The sequence below is a fragment of the Aethalodelphis obliquidens genome, unplaced genomic scaffold (assembly GCF_003676395.1).
Source record: "Aethalodelphis obliquidens isolate GAN/ISIS:26980383/991018 unplaced genomic scaffold, ASM367639v1 scaffold20, whole genome shotgun sequence".
Taxonomy (NCBI): domain Eukaryota; kingdom Metazoa; phylum Chordata; class Mammalia; order Artiodactyla; family Delphinidae; genus Aethalodelphis; species Aethalodelphis obliquidens.
In genome coordinates this window covers 23,934,231-23,954,702 of record NW_020837964.1, presented here as the reverse complement: position 1 = coordinate 23,954,702, position 20,472 = coordinate 23,934,231, and positions in this window count along the sequence as shown.

The window sequence follows — 20,472 nt, the reverse complement described above, 5'->3', positions numbered from 1 at the left end:
TCCCTAGCACTAGCATCACTGCCTCAGCTCCACTTCAGATCATCAGGCATTAGATTCTCATAAGGAGTGCGCAGGCGGTAACATGAGTGATGGGGAGCGGCTGTAAAAAAGATGAAGCTTCACTTGCTTGCCTGCCGCTCACCTCCTGCTGTGCAGCCCAGTTCCTAACAGGCCACAGACTGCTACTGGTCCATGGCCTAGGAGTTGGGGACCCCTGCCTTACTAGATATATGATTTACAAACATTTCATCCCATTCTGTGGGTTGTCTTACCACTTTCTTGGTGGTGTCCTTTGAAGTCCAAAAGTTTTTAATTTTGATAATATCCAGTTTCTTTTTCTTGATTTCTTTTTCTGCTTGTAATTTAATGTCATATATAAGGAAACTCTGCCTAATCCAAATACTTAAAAATGTGTGCTTATATTTTCTTCTAAGAGTTTTATAGTTTTAGGTCTTATATTCAAGTCTGTTATCAATTTTGATGAAATTTTCGCATATTATTTTAGGTAGGAGTCCAACTTCGCTTTTTTGCATGTGGTCATCCAGTTTTCCCAGCACCATTTATTGAAAAGACAAATCTTTCCCCCATTGGATCTCTTGGTCCCTTATTAAAAATCAGTTAACCATAAATGTTATGGTTTATTTCTGGACTATCAAATTTATTTAATCTATATGTATATCCTAATGTTGGTACCAGACTGCCTTGATTACTGCAGCTTTGTATTAAGTTTTAAAATTGAGGAGTAAGAGTCCTCCAACTTTGTTCTTCTTTGCAAAATTGTTTTGCCTATTCTGGATTTCTTTCAGTTCCATATGACTATAAGAATCAGCTTGTCAATTTCTATAAAAATAATCCAGCTGAGATTTTGATAGGTATTGTAGTCAACCTATAGAAAAACTTGAAAAGTATTGTCATCCTAACAAAATTAGTTGTTACAGTCCATAAACATGGGATGTCTTCCTATTTATTTAGGTCTACTATTTTTTTAAGTCTTCTTTAAGGGTTTTAGTAGATATCCTTTATCAGATCAATTAAGTCTCCTATTCCTTTCAAATACTAATATGGTAATTATTAATATCAATATGGTAATATTACATTGGTTATGTTTGTTAAACAAAACTTGCATCTCTGGGATCAACTCACAAATTTGTACATAACAACTAACACTTTTTTATGATGCTTGATTTGTTTTGCTAGTGTTTTGTTTAAAACTTTGGAGTTTGTATTCATATGAGTTGTTGTCTGTGGTTTCCTTGTGACATTTTTGTCTAGTTTCAAATCAGGGAAATCCTGGCCTGATAGAAAGTGTTTGGGAAGTGTTTCCTCCTTTTCTGTTGTTTTGTTTTGTTTTGTTTTTTTCCTGTTCTGCTTTTTGAAAGAGTTTGTGAGGAATTGATGTTAATTTTTCTTTGAAAGTTTGGTAGAATCACCAGTAAAGCCATCTGTTTCTGGGCTTTTCTTTGCGGGTAGAGTTTTTCTTTAATTACTAATTCCATCTCTTTGTCTGTTATAAGCTTGTTCAGATTTTACAATTTCTTCTTGAATTCATTTTGATAGTTTGTGTCTTTCTAGGAATTTGTCCATAAATAATCATCCAGGTTATTTATTTTGTTGTCATGTAATTGTTTATACCATTCACTTATAATCGTTTATTGTTCTGTAAGGTTGACAATGTTGTCCCCTTTTCCTTTCCAGATTTTAATAATTTGTCTTCTCTCTTTTTTCTTGGTCAGTCTAGCTAAAGTCTGACACTTTTCTTAAACATTTTAAAAAAAACAACTCTTGGTTTTGTGGATTTTCTCTATTTTTTTCTATTCTCTATTTCATTGACTTCAGGACTTATTTTTATTTTTTCCTTCATTATGCTTGTTTGCATTTAGTTTGCTCTTCTTTGTCTAGTTTCTTCGGTGGGAGGTGACACTATTTATTTTAGGTCTTTGTTTTTTAATATGGTTGTTGTGTTTACAGATACATTTTCCTCTAACCACCCCTTCAGCTGCATCCCATAAGTTTGGGTATGTTATATGCCATATTCATCCATCTGAAAATGTTTTCTAATTTATCTTATTATTTCTTCTTTGACCCACTGATTATTTAGGAGTGTTTTTTAAATTTCTACAAATTTGTGAATTTCCCAAACTTTCTTCTCATATTGACAATTCCATTTCCTTTCAGTCAGAGAATTCAATCATTTTAAAACACTGATGCTTGTTTTATGGCCTAACATATGGTCTATCTTAGATAATGTTCTTTTTGCTTTGTGCACTTGAAAAGAATGTATATTCTGCTTTCATTGGGTTGAATATTCTTTGAGTATCTGTTATGCCTAGTTGTTTCATATGGTGTTCAAGTCTTTTATATCTCTGTTGACTTCTCTCTGGTTGTTCTATATTTTATTGAAAGTGGAGTATTAAGGTGTCCAGCTACAACTTTTAAATTGCCTATTTCTATCTTTAATTCTATCAGGTTTTTTTCATGTATTTTGACACTCTATTCGTAGGTGTATTCATTTATGATCATAAGTATAATGATGGATTGACCCTTTTTATGATAAAACATACTTTTTCATCTCTGTCATGTTTTTTATCTTAAAATCTGTTTTATCTGATATTGCTATAGCCATTCCATCTCTCTTTTGATTTGTTTACATGTTATATATTTTTCCCATTTGTGTATCTATCAACACATTCATATTTTTTAATCTGCAGTATGTCTTTTATAGAAAAGAGAACCCTCATACACTGTGGATGGGAATGTAGGTTCAGCTGCTGTGGATGGCAATGTGGAGATTATTCAAAAAATTAAGAAAAGAACTACTATATGATCCAGCTATCTCACTTCTGGCTAGTTATCCAGAGAATATAAACGCACTAATCTGAAAAGATATCTGCACCCCTATGTTCATTGTGGCATCATTTACAATAGCCAAGATATGGAAACAACCTAAGTGCCCATCAACACATAAATGGTAAAGAAGTTGTGATATTTATGTACAATAGAATATACTTAACCATGAAAAGAGATAAAACCTTGCTACTTACAACAACATGGATGGACCTGGAGGGAAAATACTAAGTGAAAATAAGTCATATGAAGAAAGACATACTATATGATTTCACTCATATGTGGAATATAAAAAGCTACCAAACAAACAAACAATCAAAAACAAAGTAAATGAACAAGCCAACCAAAAAGAAACACATAGATAAAGAGAACACAGTCAGGGCTACCAGAGGGGAAGAAGCGGGGGGAGGGTGAGGGTGAAATGGGTAAAGGGGGTCAACAGTATGATGATGGATGGAAAACAAACTTCTGGTGGTGAGCACATTGCAGTGTGTACAGAAATAGGAATACAATGTACACATGAAACATACAAGGAGCACAATTTCTGGCTGATATGGTAAGAGTATGTTTAGTTTTGTAAGAAAGTCCCAAACTGTCTTCCAAAGTATCTAAATAATTTTGCATTCCCACTAGCAATATATGAGAATACCTGTTGCTTCACATCCTCACCAACATTTGCTGTTGTCAGTGTTCCAGATTTTGGCCATTTTAATAGATACGTAGTGATATCTTATTTTTCTTTTAATTTGCATTTCCCTGATGACATATAATGTGGAGCATCTTTTCATGTTCTTATTTCCCACTCTTTTCATTTTGTAATTGTTTTTTCTCTTTGTTTTTCATATTGTATGATTTCTACTTATCTTCAAGCTTAGCAGCCTTTCTTCTGCCAGTTCAAATCTACTATTGAACCCCTCAAGTAATTCATATTTTTTAATCTGCAGTATGTCTTTTATAGAAAAGAGAACCCTCATACACATGTGGATGGGAAGCCCCAGAGGATTCTTAACCACTGCGCCACCAGGGAAGCCCAAGTATTACCATTTTATTAAAAATAATAATATGGAGAAAGGGAAATGGTACATGGATTTTCATACTACATTAGGAGATCTCTAAGATCAATGGCACTATAATTTCATTGCAACGTAAAAGAAGTTTTATTTATTTATTTATTTTTAATGTGAAAATAAGTATAGGTTAGAACCCAATTGCTAAAGTCCAAGACTTCTTGGTAAGAACTTTACTTTGAAGAGAAGAGGAGCCCCTGAGGATTTTTTTTTTTTTTTTTAAATTAGGGGAAGGATAATACAGGAGAACGGCAAAAGTCAAATAAAAAAAGGAAATTCTTGGGCTTCCCTGGTGGTGCAGTGGTTGAGAGTCCGCCTGCCGATGCAGGGGACATGGGTTCGTGCCCCGGTCCGGGAATATCCCACATGCTGCGGAGCGGCTGGGCCTGTGAGCCATGGCCGCTGAGCCTGCGCGTCTGGAGCCTGTGCTCCGCCACGGGAGAGGCCACAGCAGTGAGAGGCCCGCATACCACAAAAAAAAAAAAAAAAAAAAAAAGGAAATTCTTCAACATATTTTTTTTGGTTAAAAAATAAAGAGCTAGGGGTCTTGCAGAATCAGGGAAACTGAAATAAAAAATAAACACAAACAGAAATTTATTATTGATTATTTTAACCTGAGTATTCTCAGGGGCCTTGAATCTTCCTTTTATATATATATATATATATATTTTTTTTTTTTAAAGGAAGTGAGAAGTGAAGGGAGGGTTGGAGGGAAAAATAAAGATTGAAGAAAGGGAAGAAAGAAAGCGAGAGAAAGCAGGAATGGTGATTTTATTCTACCTAGGATTCTACGTAGGATACATAGGACTCACAGAAAGAAACAAAATAGTTTATTTTTTAAAACCCTACTTTTATTCATTCATTTCTGCAGCACTGTTTCTTAGAGGTAGTGCAGCATAGCAGTTGCAGGGTGACGGCAGAGTCAGACAAACCAGCTGGAATCCTTTCCTCGTTTATAAATTAGTTAATACCTAAATTCAGGCAAATTGCTGTACTTCTGTCATCCTCCCCCCTACACACACACACACACACACACACACCCCAATTTGACTTTAAAAGTGCTATAAAGAGGTAGAGTTTGTGGATAAATGGATTCAGAGAGGTTTATAAAAAAAAAAAAATGACCTAAGGATAAAATAAGATTAATATTCAGGGAATACACAAGTCTCCACAGCAGAATATTATTTTATGTTTATTGTTTATTGTCTGTCTCCTTCATAATACTGTAAGTACCTGGAGAGCTGATGTTATGGCTCTTTTGTTCAGTGATGTTATCCAGTTGTCTAGAACAGTGGCTGCCAGGAATGAATGAATGAATGGATAGACGGATGGATAAAGGGAACATAGATTGAAATCTCATAACCTTTTTGCTCCATTACTACGCTTAAAATCTACAATGACAGTTTTGTGATATTAAAGTGTACATTAGTTTGTTTCAATAATTATAAAGACTCCAATTTCTATTTTGCTACCAGAAGGGAAGGAGGCATGACTAAGGAAAATGCTCTCCAGCTACGCCATGAGATGATTTGATTTGGATTCCATGTGAATCTCGATTCTCCTTTGCCCACTGACCTCTGAATTGTCCTCTTCTCTATTTAAGAGCTGGATAATTACCCTCTCATATTACCAATATAAGCTTATTGTTTATCTGCAGCAGCAAGACAGTGGCTTATCTGATGAGTTCAAAAGAGCTCTCCCTGAAATGAGCCACATTTTGTATTGGGCCATGTATGTAACAAACATGGTGCCCTATGAGGCCCAAATGAAGTCTTTTCAAATCACTGCTACTGATTCATGGGGGAAAGCCAATTTGGATACCCTTAAGCGAAGGTATTGAAGGTGGAGAAACAGAGCTAGGGTCTCTCTGAGATGTGGCACATATTGCCAAGGGCCCATCTGAAAGAGAGATTAAATTAGGCTCTCTTTGGAGGAAATTAGGATTCTTAAAGACTCTAAATATGGCAGGATATTAGGAGTGAGGTCTAATCTTAAACCCAATTTAAGAGAACATTAGCCTGCATCCCTTGAGTTCATGTCTCCAAATGTGAAGCAAATTTTCCACTAATGAAGGCAAAAAGGCTTCAAGCAGAAGCCATTTCAAGTCTGCAGGCGGAAGACAGAGGGTGCCTTTCCTGGATCCACCAGGGAGATTTTTGTATGCAACATTATTCCCAGGCCTGCTTGACAGCCATCTGCATGGGACATTTAATAGACCCTGCAGTAGGAAATACAGGAGGGAATGCAAATCACATTATTGAAGGCTCTGTGCTTTGTCAAGATTTGGAAAATGTCAAGGTGTTTTCTTTTCTTCATAATGCTGATGTGTTCTTAATTGAGGCAGTGGATGAAAGAAAGACAAATTCACACAGAGAATTGTTAATGACCACCCTGATTGTACAGTTATTTTGCCTTCTGTTTTTATGGTCTGAAAGAATGGAGAGACCCTTATGATTAATTGAGTGAAGGAAGGAGAGTGTATCTTAATAGAATTCAAGGCGAATATTTGCCAGATGCAAAAATGGGACTAACCGCCCCTGCCCTGACTACCACAATGGTTGCCATGAGGATTGGGTGATTTAATAAATGAAACTGAGATAATTAAGATTTTGAGTACTTCAAAATGTAGAAAAAGCTCCATCTCTTCCCATCATGGGAAGAAATATTCTGCAACCCTTCCAGGCAAGAGTAGTTACACTGAGAAACATAAGTATGAGGGAGGTGAGGGAGAGAGAGATTGAGAAATATTTAGGGAGTAAGGCTTCATGTAAACATTTGAAGGCATTTTGCAAGTCCTAAATTAGTAATAATTTCTATCACACATTAATCTCTTTTAACCAGGCCTGGGCACCTAAAGAATTTTAGTATCTCACTCCCCTGTGTTTTAGTGAGATGCTTGTAAGTTCATTTTGCCTTATTAGGGATAATATGCATGCCAGGAGGGAATTTATTTTCTAATTGTGGTTGGTGTTCCATTCAAAATTGTGATGCCTTTCTGATTTTATGGGCCATGAAATATCATTTCCATATTCACCTCCTGGCTCTCTCAGCCTCACTTATATTTGGTCCATATTCTCTTGTGGATATCAAAGAATATAGTTCTAAATGAGTTTACCTTCTCTTAGACCTTTAGGGAAAATACATATATACATTTCCTAAGGCTTTATTACATAAACCCGCCTCCCTATTCTCCATATATGCAACTACCATTTATTGAGTATTTATGATATACTAGGCAGCATGCTGAAAATTTACAGAATTATCTCCTTAAATTTGTACAGCTCAGGGCAGTCATTATCGTGAGTCCTAACTTACAAACGAGGAAGAAACCAAGGGTGGGAAAGTTTAAATAAAAGCCAATAAGTGGCAGATATTAGGTTTTAATTGAGGTCCATCTGTCTTTACCTCCTTAACCTCCATGCCAAACTGCCTCCTCTTACAATAAAATTCCTTCCCTTTAGAGTTCCAAAGCCCAATTTCTCTCTCTCTCTCTCTATATATATATATTTTTTTCTAATTTCCATAATTCATGGTAACTGGAACTTGAAATCTCATTATTTCCTAAAATAATTACCAAAGTAAATTTATGCATAAATTCATTTTTGGCTATATAAGAGTACTTGGTACCAAAATTTTTCCTTGTAGCCGAAAATCCATATAACTACCCATTAATTCTCATTATAATTAATGTAAAAATGTGCTGTTACTATTAATGGATGTGATTACATACTGTAGATAATCATAATCTCTATCATTACACCAGTGAAATGTAAAACATTCCTGAAGGAACCAGGAACTTTGTAGCAGCTGAAACATCAGGTTGCAGTATTTCACCAGTTATTGGAGACTGGAGTAATGTTTGCAGTAGGTTTGAGAACAAGCTTTGCACAACACCCAGGTGATATTTTTTTTAAAAAGATTAAACAGAATATTAAAACAGGGACATAGAGTACACCGTGTAGAGATTTACCTCAAAATGCTCAGAAAAACAGAAAGGCCTGATGTGGGAATCCATGGTCAAGTGCCTCAGGGTGGGCTGCTAGTAGATTTCTTTTTAAAATGAACTGACATTAGAGTTTTGTTTTTTTTTTAAGTTATTTTAACCCCAAGTAGCTGCAAAAGCACCTGCCTCCTGGGGAGGCATAAACTTGCTTTTGTTTAGAAACAGCATCGTGGGACTTTCCTCTCTCTGATCTCCTTTTCTCTTTGCTTTCCTCTGCATTCCTTCAGATTTTAGCACAGCTCATACCCGCACTTGGGTCTCTGCACAAATGCCACCTCCTCAGAGAGGCCCTCTCTGACTGCTCTCATCTAAACTCTCCTCTCTCATTACTCTCATTCCATCTAAACTGCCTTTTTGTCTTTAAGGCATTCCATTTATTTGTTTACTTTTGTTTATTTATCATCTGTGTGAGGGAGGAAAAATCATTTTTCCTCTACCCTTGTTACCCAGCTAGGATTCCCTGCCTCATATGCATAGAAGCCAATACTATGGCACCGACGTTAGAGAAGAGAAGGAGGTTTATTGCAAGGTCAGCTGGCAAGGAGACAGGAGGCAGGGCTCAAATCTCTTCCTTGATCCAGAGTCCAGGGTGAAATTTAAGGGGTTAGGGGAATTTCAAACTTGGAAGCTGACTGGCCAGTTTTGAATAAGTCCGTATAAGTTACTCATGCTGATAGAAGCTAGATTGTCCTTATTGAAGCACTTCTTGCTTTGTAAAGGGCTCCGGTGACAACATTTCCATTCTATGAGTTTTGTAGACTGAAATGCTTGGTTCCTTAGGTCATCCTGGAGACAGGAGTTCCTGTCTTGCACATTCTCAGCGCTGTCTCTAAAATAAGTCAAGGTTTGATTAATCAATAAACCTATGTAAGGAGACAAAACCAGTTTAGCTGGTCATTGTATTAAGTGCTGTTTCACTCTTCTGGGTTCTTGGCTGAGACCCATCTGTAACAAAAAGACATTAGCAACAACAACAAAAACAGAAGTTTAATAACATGTATACCTCCTGTGCACGTATGTACATGGGAGAGAACCAGGAAAACTAAGTAATTCCCCCCAAATGGCCCAAGCCATCACCTTAAATAACATCTCTAGCTAAAGACCAAAGAAAGGTCTTGGGGGTGGGGAAGGAGAGACAGTTTCCGGAGGTTACCAGGAAAAGTACAGTAAGTAAGGGTGTGGTTGTTACGCAGATTGATTAAGTCCCTCCTTTCTTCATTGATAAGAGAGTCTAGATATTTAGGCAACTCCTCTTCCTGGTACTGAGAGGACAACACCCTTACAGATGGAGATTTCCCTTATAAACGTAAATGTCTCTAACAAAAGGGAACTTCTACTCAATTTTTAGAGCCTTTCCTATGTCTGCTGTTTCTTAAAAATAATTAGCCTAAAAAAAAAAAAAAGAAAAGAAAGAAAAAGAAACAAATGAAAAATAAATAAATAAATAATGAGCCTAAAATAATCCTTATGCCAAAGAGGCAAATTTTGGGGTGGGAAATTCTGCTTTCCTTCATCTGTCTGAAATGGCTACTAAATGAAAGTTCCATGAGGCAGTAACCTCATTGGTTTTCCTAACCTGCGTGTGTCCAGCACAGTAGTTATAAGCATAGTAAGATTTTAAGAAATACTTTTACGGACTTCCCTGGTAGTCCAGTGGTTGAGACTCTGTGCTTCCAATGCAGGGGGCGTGGGTTTGATCCCTGGTCGGGGAACTAAGATCCCGCATGCCATGCAGCATGGCCAAAATAACCCCAAAAAACTATTATTTTTATTTTTAGAATGTGTAAATGCATAGTCCATTCATTGTTCCTTCTTATTACAGGTGAGAAAATAGTGCCCCTCTTATCAAATACCAATTCCTTTCCATCTTCTTCTCTGGATTACAGCCTCCATCTTGTGTTGACCTGATAGACTACCAGATATTTCTCCAGCAAAGGTGGGTTTATTCAGGATCAGCTGCGACTTGCAATTCAGGATCTGCAAACTTGGTGAGCCATGTTTAAGTTCCTACACAGCAAGGTAAGGAGAACTCTTCTATAGAGGGAAAAAGGAAGTTGGGAGGACTATAGTAAACAAAGAGTCCATGGTTTTTCATTTAATTGGCTGAGTACTTGCTAGGACAGAAGAAGAGGAGTCTTTCTTCTTCCTGTTGGTCTCTGCTATGGTCACAGGGCTTGTGTGTATATGAATTTGGTGTTTCAGTTTTAAAAAAATTAATTATATTTGAGAAATCCTGGAATAAACAGATTAAACATTTTCATTGCAATAGGATTTCTGAGTCTTTATATATATATATATATTTATTTATTTATTTATTTTTGGCTGCATTGGGTCTTTGTTGCTGCCTGCGGGCTTTCTCTAGTTGCGGTGAGCGGGGGCTATTCTTTGTTCGGGTGCGCAGGCTTCTCATTGCGGTGGCTTCTCTTGTTGCGGAGCACAGGCTCTAGGCACACGGGCCTCATTAGTTGTGGCACGTGAGCTCAGTAGTTGTGGTGCACGGGCTTAGTTGCTCCACAGCATACAGGATCTTCCTGGACCAGGGCTCGAACCCGTGTCCCCTGCACTGGCAGGCAGATTCTTAACCACTGCGCCACCAGGTAAGTCCCGCTAAGAGTCTTTAGTTTGCAAATGTTGATTGTGACCTCAAAGAGGGGGATGGATAGTTGGAGCAAATCACCAAATGTGAAATACATTTGAAAATTTAACTTTTACTCAGAATACTTATCAAAATCATATGGGTTCCTGTTGTTCTGCAGAACAAATTCCATAGGCTGGAGTTCACCATCTATGTCTAGACTTCTTAGCACGTTTGAACTTTCATAATCAAAACACCACTCATCCTCTTCCTAATGTTTTTTCTCTACTGAACACTAAGTCCAAGACATATGTTATTTATTGTTTTCCATACACAGTAATCATCTTATTCATTTTATTTTTATGTATGTATTCATTTCCTTACTGAAACTCAAATGCAAATAGTTGGGTCATTCTTTTTTCTCATGTGATGCAGTAGTAAATATTCTTGGATATGTGTCCTTTGTAAAGTGTATATTTGTGTGAATCCGTTTTTAATTAGTATAGATGTTATGGTGCCATAAAGATCATTCTCTATGTTTTTTCACTTGACAGTATTTTTAAAATTGATATACATGGGACTATGTGAATTTATTTTTTTACTTCTAAATGCCCCATAGTAGCCCTTAATATCCATTCTCCTTGTGTAGATGAATACAGTACTTTCAGCATCTTGTTTAAAAAAAAATACAGTAGAATGAATAATATTATGTATATTTACCTATGAATCTGTGCAAGAACTTCTCTGGGGTTTATACCCTAAAATGGCATTGCTGGATCATAAGGTAGATGTACTGTACGAAGCTTCTCATTTTTTATATTTTCACCAATACTTGGCCATATCCACCTTTTTAGACCTGTCTCATGAGTTTGAAGTAATAGCTTATTGTTTTCACATTTCCATTTTTTCTGGCTATACTTAGTTCGATTATTAGTTCACCTACTTGAGTATGCTTCTGCACCTGCAACAGGAATGCCATAGATTTATTTTTTATTGCTTTTGTTGTTGTTGTTGTTTTCTTGTTTTAGTTTCACAACTTGGTAGTAAGTCTTTCTTATCTGTAAGTGTGAGAAATACCCTTCCCTCCTCCGCTCTCTACTAGTCTTACTAAGTTTTATGTTGAAGAATGGAGCTCTATAACTACTAAAATCAAATCTGAAAAAAAAAAAGATGTTGAGTTGGTCACAAAATTCTGCTATAATTTTGATTGTAATGGAATGAAAATTATAGATTGATGCTTAGAATAATTGACATCTTTAACATTTTAAGTCCTTTTATCAATGATATATCACTCAGCTGAACTCTGTTTAGTATTAATAGTTTGTCTATTTATTCTGTTAACTTTTCTATGTATATGGTAATGTCACCTGCAACTAAGGACACTTCTTTACTTTTTTCCATAAATCTTTAAGTCTTTGTTTCTGTTTTTGATTTTCTTTGCGTAACGGTGGTAGCCAGGCTCTACAATATTATATTGAACCAAAGAAGTGAGGACAGCCATTCTTTTCTTATCTCCATATTAAAGGAATATACCTTACAATTCTCTATTAAATATTTTATTTGCTATAGGATTTGGGTAGATTATTAACTTAAAGAACTTCCCATCTCTGCTTATTACTTAGGTTTTTTTTTCTTTTTTTAAACATTACGTAGATCATGAAGTCTATCAGCATTTTTCTAATGCATCTATATAAATGTTCAATGATGTTTTTGTCTTTTATAGTCAATTAAATATAATACTAAATTATCTTTATATTCATAGAATGAACCATATTAAAATAAGATATATTTCTTATTAATACACTATTAAATTCCATTGATCTTTTTTTAATAAATGTATTTATTTTATTTATTTTTATTTTTGGCTGCCTTGGTTCTTTGTTGCTGCATGCAGGCTTTTCTATAGTTGCAGCGAGCCAGGGGCTACTCTTCGTTGTGGTGTGTGGGCTTCTCATTCGGTGGCTTCTCTTGTTGCAGAGCACAGGCTCTAGGTGCGCAGGCTTCAGTAATTGTGGCCCTCGGGCTCAGTAGTTGTGGCTCATGGGCCCTAGCGCACAGTCTCAGTAGTTGTGGCGCACGGGCTTAGTTGCTCCACCGCATGTGGGATCTTCCCAGACTAGGGCTCGAACCTGTGTCGCCTGCAATGGCAGGCAGATTCTTAACCACTGCGCCACCAGGGAAGCCTTCCATTGATCTTTTACGGGAAAAATAAATGGGTCTGTAATGGTCAGTTCTTGGTTTATCCCTGCCAAGTTTTAAGATACATACTATGTCTTCTTGAGGCTCTTTGGGTCTGTCATGCCCTCCTGCTTTTCACTTGTGATATTATTTTTGCTTGTACATTCCATCTCTCACCTATATACTAACTGAATAACTTTTTCTGTATTGCATAGGTTGATAAATATTTTTGTACCTTTCCCAAAACTCAAGAAGCATTGCTTATTTTGACTCAGTGCTCCTATAACAATTTGCAAGTGCTAAAACTTGTTTCAAATCCCAATGCTATGATTAAAAAAAAAGTTGTGTTATGCTACCACAGAAGACTGGATGCTCTCACAGATAGGAATTGAATCTTATTGTCTTTGGCCAACCCCCATGACATCTTATAGCATAATAAGTGCATAACAAGTAAGGTGCATCCTTTTAAAATAGCTTTTTATATAAGAATGTCTTATAAATATAAGATGTTTTCCTCCAGACTGATATCACTTCAGTTCTATGCACCCAGCATTTATTAAGTGCCAAGCTCCTCAACTTACAGAGAACCAGATGGACTTATCATTAATTGGCAATAAAAAAAAAGATTTTTTTGAGTGTGTCTTTTTCTGATTTTTATTTTTTTTAATCATAGCTAAACCACAAAGACCAAAATTCCTCTTCCCTTGAGAATTAGCATTCACGCTGAAGAAAAGGGGCACCTTGGGAATGCTTCCTGGACAATGTATTATGTTTATGATATAAAGCCATATGTGACCTTTTCCCTTGCTTTAAGATAATCATAGATAAATATTTCAGGATCTCACTCTTCATTTCCATTAAGAAATATTTCCAATAAGTGAACCCATCATACGCCAGCCAGCAGTGAGCTCATTAATATGGAGGCTCTTTTTTTTTCCAGACTGGCTGGACTTTTTCTGCCTGAGACTAATTGTGTCATTTATGTATTGATATATAGAAGAATCAAAGTATAGTAACACTTTCTAGAAGGTCCTTTACATACTCCATGTAGGGCTTTCCCCAGGACTCTAAATTCTGTTATCCCTCTGCTGTGGTTGATTAGAGGAGGCAGTGATCTTTTTAAAAATATAAGCCAGATCATATCATTTCTTTACCTTTAGATCCCTTCCATTGCCTTTGATGTAAAGTAAACCTGAGCTCCTTATTCTGGTTAACAAGGACTTGTATAGTATGGTCTCTCCCCAACTCTCCACGTCATATTGTGTCACTTTCACCCTCATCTGCTTTTATCTAGGCATCATTTTCATTTCTTGCCCTTTGATTTAGCGCAGCAGAACAGCTAACACAAACTTTTCCTTAGACCTTTACTGTAGTTTGCTCTTATCATGGTGATTTCACATAGCAACTCAAATATCACTCTGTCCATTCTATGTATAACATCTAGTGTCCCATCCATTTTATGTTCTATTGTATCATCTTTTTTTTTTTCTTACTTCTGCTCATCTACATTTCTCCTGTACCATCAAGTCTTTGAAGAAACAGACCCCTCACACATCCCGTCCTATTTACTGCTGTATTCTCAGCACTCAGATTAGTGGAAATCTTAGTCATATATTTGTAAAATAAATAAGGCTATTGGAAGTTTTGTCATATGGAGAATTTCATATGGTAAGAAGCACTAACAGTAAAGTCCGTTGAGAGATTTATCCCAGCAGCACAATTCCTTTTCAAGTGCCTGGACCTAGCCTGACCTTACTTACTGATGCTCCCGGAGTACTGATCTGCTCCGTCCAAGACTCACTATAGCATAGTCTCTAGCAGTACAGTGTGCCTTGGCAGGGTTAGATATTATTTCTCTGAACTTTTATAGAACTGTCTATTTACCTTTTCCACAGCATAGACAAATCTAATGTTTCATTATTTATTTGTTTCTATAATTGATCCAATCCGACTCCATGTCTTAGAAAGGCAAGGCAAATGGTTTATGATTATAGAAGCTAGCACATATTTGTAAAAAAATTTAGAAAGATTCTTTTTTTTTTAAGTTTATTTGCAATATGGTTATTTGTAGCTCTGTCCTTGGGCTTAGATAGTCCGTTCACTCATGAAACAATTAGACTTGACAAATGTGTAATAATTCTCAAACTTCAGAGGTTGAATTAAAGAAAACCTAGAAAATAACATTAGGTGAAGTGACAATGAGTGAATGCACATATTAGGGAGAGAGAAGGATCCCAGTCACTCCTGTTGTGTTCAGTTAGACCGTAGCTGTTAAACCCCAGCTGATTTTTATGAGGAGTCACAGAGTGGCCCTGGATATCTTTGCATGAACAGAGGAGATCTGAAGGAATTAAAATTTACCTTCAATGATCTTTCATTTTCTTTTCTTGTCTGAGTCTCTGGGTTCATTGAAGCCTTTGTTTTCTACCATTTTCCTTCTCAGACAGCATCCTGTGCTATTCCTTATAAGAACCCTTCTTCTGTCATCTGTGGATAATAATAGAGGTACCTATGATCTATTAATAAAGATACTTGCAAGAGATAATACTTACACTCAAGATGTGTGTCAGATGATGGCAGGTAACTCAAGTTGGGGGAAGAGAGAACCAAATACCAATTCCTCCAGCAAATGCCTACCTGCCTTGCAACCCAGATGAAACTTCTATAAATAAAAGAGGGGGGAGCATGCACACAAAAACACTTACAACTTCACAGTCCTAGCAATGAACTAGAAGACCAGAGTTTGATTCCTGCCTCTTTCACTTATTAGAAGTGTAATTTAACCATGAAAAATCCCTTAAGACATCTCTGAACCTCATTTTTCTCATCCCCAAAACATGCCTCCATTTAGGCAAACCTAGAGTTCCTATGAGCACTCACTTTCCAGATCTTTCTGAATGTCCATAAAAATGTCATTAATCTATAAATGTGATCTTTTGATAATTTCCTCCTCTTAACGTTGGGTGTTTGAAAAGCTGTGATTACTGTTGCTTCAGTTCTCATCTTATTTTAAAACTTCTCCATGAAGACTTCCCATTTCAAGTCACTTTCTTCCTCCTCAGTTCTTCCATATCACTGTATGTAACTTAGTCTCTATTTCTTATCATTACGAGCCTCACGTGATAATTACAGAAAATGTTGTTTAGTCGAAAGTCACGGGCTTTAATGTCAGACCAACCTAAGCTTAAACCTTGACGCAAGTAACAGTTGACAAGACCATAGAAAAAGAATGTTTTGACAATTAGCTTAGATGAGATTCATTAGCTCAAATTTATAAATAAAAGAAATATGTTTGGAGATGCTATCTCATCATCTCATGTAATCTTTCCATATCAACTACATAACCCGATTGTTGAGCAGGGTGATGACTCAATATTTGTAGGAGACACAATTCTCTTATAGATAGACCATCAAGTCAGGGGGATTTTAAGTGGCATGACCCCCATAATACTAGGACTGGGTGGAAAATACTGGGACTAGAATATCTTTAATGTCAAGAATATATCATTTAAACAATAACAACAAAAAGTATACCAGGTGATATATAAATGTGTCTTGACTAAGAAGAAAATAATGAAAATAAACGTCTACTTTACTCATAGAATTTCTGTCTTCTACAATCATCATAAACAGCAATAACAGCAATGACAACAATACATGCAACATGGTCTGGCCAGCTGAGTAACTTTGCAAAGAAGCTTTGTATAGCAAAAATTTTGAAAAGTACTGGAATAGAGGAAAATAAAAATAATGTTGAAAACTATATTCCTTGCAAAATACATTCTACAATTATTGTCTCTACAGAACAATATTTAAAGAAATCTAATCCAGCTTTACAATGTTATGCATTTCATTCTGATTTCAGGTATTGCGAGTCATTATTTCATTCTTAAATAAAAACCAGCATTTAAAATCCTTTACCTTCAATCCAATTTCTTTCAAAGTTAGATTCAGAAAAACAAAAAGACACCATTCCAGGTTTTTGGTAGCGTGTGATTGGGAGATGAAAAATTGCAAATATAAATTTATTTCTAAAACCTTGAGCGTGTGTATATAAATATATATGTGTATATAAATATATATGTTTATATATAGTCTTTTCAGTGTCGATATTCATGTTTAAATTGTGAATTTATATCACTTTTATAGTGATGCCCACCGTTACCTTATTTTTTGACTGACAGTGATGGGATTTCAGTCATGCTCAGCCCTTCCAACAGTGCCAGTGATGGGATTTTTTGAAATCGTATTACTGGTTGCACTGCCCTGATCTCAGATGGAACTTTCAATCAAAAAGGCAATCAGAAGGTTGTACATTCGTGAGATTCCCTGCAAAGCCAGTGATCGCATAATACACCTTGTTGGAAAGGCCTGCTTGCCTCCTGTCTTATGTGGCTATAAAGAGTAATTGGCTACTTCGCTCTCAGCGCCTGCTTTGCCTTCTCCAGAATTCAGCATAGCCCAGAACTCTGTTGGGTCTCAGTGTGGAATCTTGCTGCTCCTAGGAGATTTCCAAGTCTCATGCAGAGACTTGTCTTACGTTAAGCATCTGATGAAGCAAAAAACTCTCCCAAAGACACACTTGGCTCTTTCTCAGCATTCTTGTTTCACTGGTGATGCCAGTGAATCTAAATTTTATCTTATATACATACAAACACTTACCCACACATTTCTCCAAAACACTATTACTGTAAAGTCCATATTCTAGAAATCACAATTCTGCGTGGCCAGGCTAAACTTGAATTTAATTTCTAGCATATGTTAATCATCCTATTATAAACTATTTTTAACCTTATTACTATACTCATAAAAGATTATTATAAAGAATGGCTTCAGTACTCTTTAGTCTACATATATGGATGTTTAAAAGACATTTTTGTAATTTGATTTGTTCAAATAGTGAACAGGGGTGAGGCTGAATTGATCCCATGTGGTGTCCAATCACCCAGGGATGCATTAGTTCCCCAGGCAGGGACCTTGAATTGTGAAGTAGGCAGAGGGAGATAATTTTGTCTCACTTGGTTCCAACTCACTGGTTCTTCTCCATTAGGCAGAGAACCCTTGGGCAGGGATAAGTTTCAAGAATGAAAAAAGACTGATGCTTGGGACACAATAAAGACCTACAGACACATTAAAATGCCTATGGACTGAATGAGCATTTCTTTTGCCAAATAACCACACATGTAATATGTAAGACATATGTCAGTATTGCTGCGACAGAAAACAATGCACAGAGACAAAAATAGTCACTTTAATAAAGTTAAAAAATGCATTATTTAAAGAGTTGTGTATGGCATACTCAAATCCTAAAAGTTTAGGAACCCCATCAACCTCTTTTGGTTCAGGAAATTTTAGCAACTCTATTGCCAAAGTAAAAAGTACTTGAAGTCAAGGTAGGGGTGTGTGTGTGAGAGTGTGTGTGTATATTCCTCAGATCTTTATTAAATTCAGGGTACTCTAAAAGTATAGCTCATCCCTGTATGAACATGGTATCATTTACTTGATTCCATATTAAAAAAACCTTAAATGGGCTATTAAGCACAGTCAGCATGATGGTGACAAAGAAAATCAACAAGAAAACCACACTTTCATTCTCTCTTTCTGGGCAAAGTAAATTTTGAGATAAGATTGGACAACTGGTATACCAGATATTATCTCCTGCCCTTGAAAATCACCATATGAAGATTATTTTATTGATTGCCAAGATTGGAAGATATGGATTTCATACTCCTGAAAACTAGTGTAATTTTTGTTAGACATGTTTATATGTCTCTAACCTATGCCATTTCACTGAAAGGTACACTAGAAATGAGTCTGGTATGCAAGAGAGAAGTGAAGTAATAATCTCGCCTTGGTTTAGAATGTGAGATAGTCAGAATATTAGTATTGGTTACTACTAAAACTACCATTAATGATCTGCATTCACCAAGTATTTGCTTTAGTCACTGTGCCAAGTCCTGGTGTATTTTAAAGTCAATTTGGGCCATCATTTTGACTTCATGGAAAAGTGTTCAATAGCCATGATGATAAGCACCAAAGACGAACTATTCTCAGGCAAGAGAAACTCAATAAGGTGTCAGTTAAGTCACTGAGCACTGGGTAGTTGTAAATTCTAAGTATAATAGTCAAACTTCATAAAAATCACAGTGGAGTCAGCCTCCAGAAGTTGGTGCCTTTGGTTTTCTAGCCAAAGCCATACTTTTCTCAGGCAGCCCCAAGCCAATGACTGAGATGGCAGGGCAACTGGAGTCTATTTTTTTTCTTTTTTAATATTTATTTATTTATTTATTTTGGGCTGCATCAGGTCTTAATTTCGGCCTGCGGGATCTTTCATTGAGGCCCACGGGCTCTTTAGTTGGGGCACACGGGCTTAGTTGCCCCGTGGCATGTGGGATCTTAGTTCCCTGACCTGGGATCAAACCCACGCCCCCTGCATTGGAAGGTGGACTCTCAATCACTGGACCACCAGGGAAGTACCTGGAGTCTATTTTTTCCCAATGAGAGACTCCTCTAACAGGATTCCATTAAAATCCCTGCTTTGCCTTGCAAAGATTTGTCAGGTCTGCTTAGCAGTCTAAGGCTCTCTTGTCAAATCCTGCTTCCTAATCTCTCTACTTTTACAAGTTTTAAAATCTGCATTCCTGTATGAAAACTTTCCCTGCTCAATCCTGTTTCCTTTCTCTTTTATCTTTTACTCCTAACTCTGATTTAGCATTTGCTTCCAGGAGGACCCAACTGGCACAGCTGGACTAGCCTTTACATACACTGTGTTTCTTTAATGTCCCTGTTGGTATCTTGCTGTGTGATCATTGCCAAACCATTTCTCATTTCTGGTTCTTTATAATGAAGACTCTTACAAATAAAAGTGATCCTTATGATAATTTAGTTGAATGTTCTAGAATTCTAATTAGAGTTGATGACTCTGTTAACCGATCTTCATCTCATGGGGAAAAAAAGTGATGACAACAAAGGTATTTATAAAAATATATTTCACAAAGTAGGAAACAATACAGGAGTTTCTCTGAATACAATACATGGAGTAAATAAACAATATTGCATTAAAGCAAAGTAGAAAATTAAAATGATCTGCATGTAGTACTTGAGTTTTATCATACATTTTCTACTCCTAAATGGCAGGTTTGCATTAGAAATTGAATATGCTCACATCTTCTAGTGCTGTTCTCTTTTGGAGTCTAAGACATTCTGTGCATCACCATGAAGATCAGGGAGAGAAGTGCTAAAAACAGAAGCAGTAAAATTATGTACAAATCAGTTCCTGCTCTAAAACTGTGGAGGCAACTTGAAGCATGTTTATTGGGCAGGGCATTATGTAGGCATCTAAAAGTCTAGAGTTTAAATATTCACATGAATCAATATACTTTCAGATGTTTGTGCTTGTAGTAAAAACACCAAATACTAGGATTATGAACAAAATAGAAAACAGTCCAAAAGTTTCTCTGGGAAAATGCTGTTCCTGCCATCACCAGTCACAATAACACTTTCTACTCTAAAGAGACTATTAGCTTCCCTTTTGATAATATTGCCTGCCATACTCATCTCATCAAAATGTACATGTATTAAACAGTCATTGTATATATATTTATATAAAACAATCTAAAGTATTATTAATGGATATAATTTAGGGGTTTTTTTCATATAGTCCCTTAATCTATAGATTACCAACCTTAATAAATAAAAGCATTAATGGACATCAATAAAATATTTATTTCGAGGATTAAACAAATAAATTCACGCGCTAGCAATAAAATCATCTGTCTCTTATGTAGTCCACTGTGTGACACAGT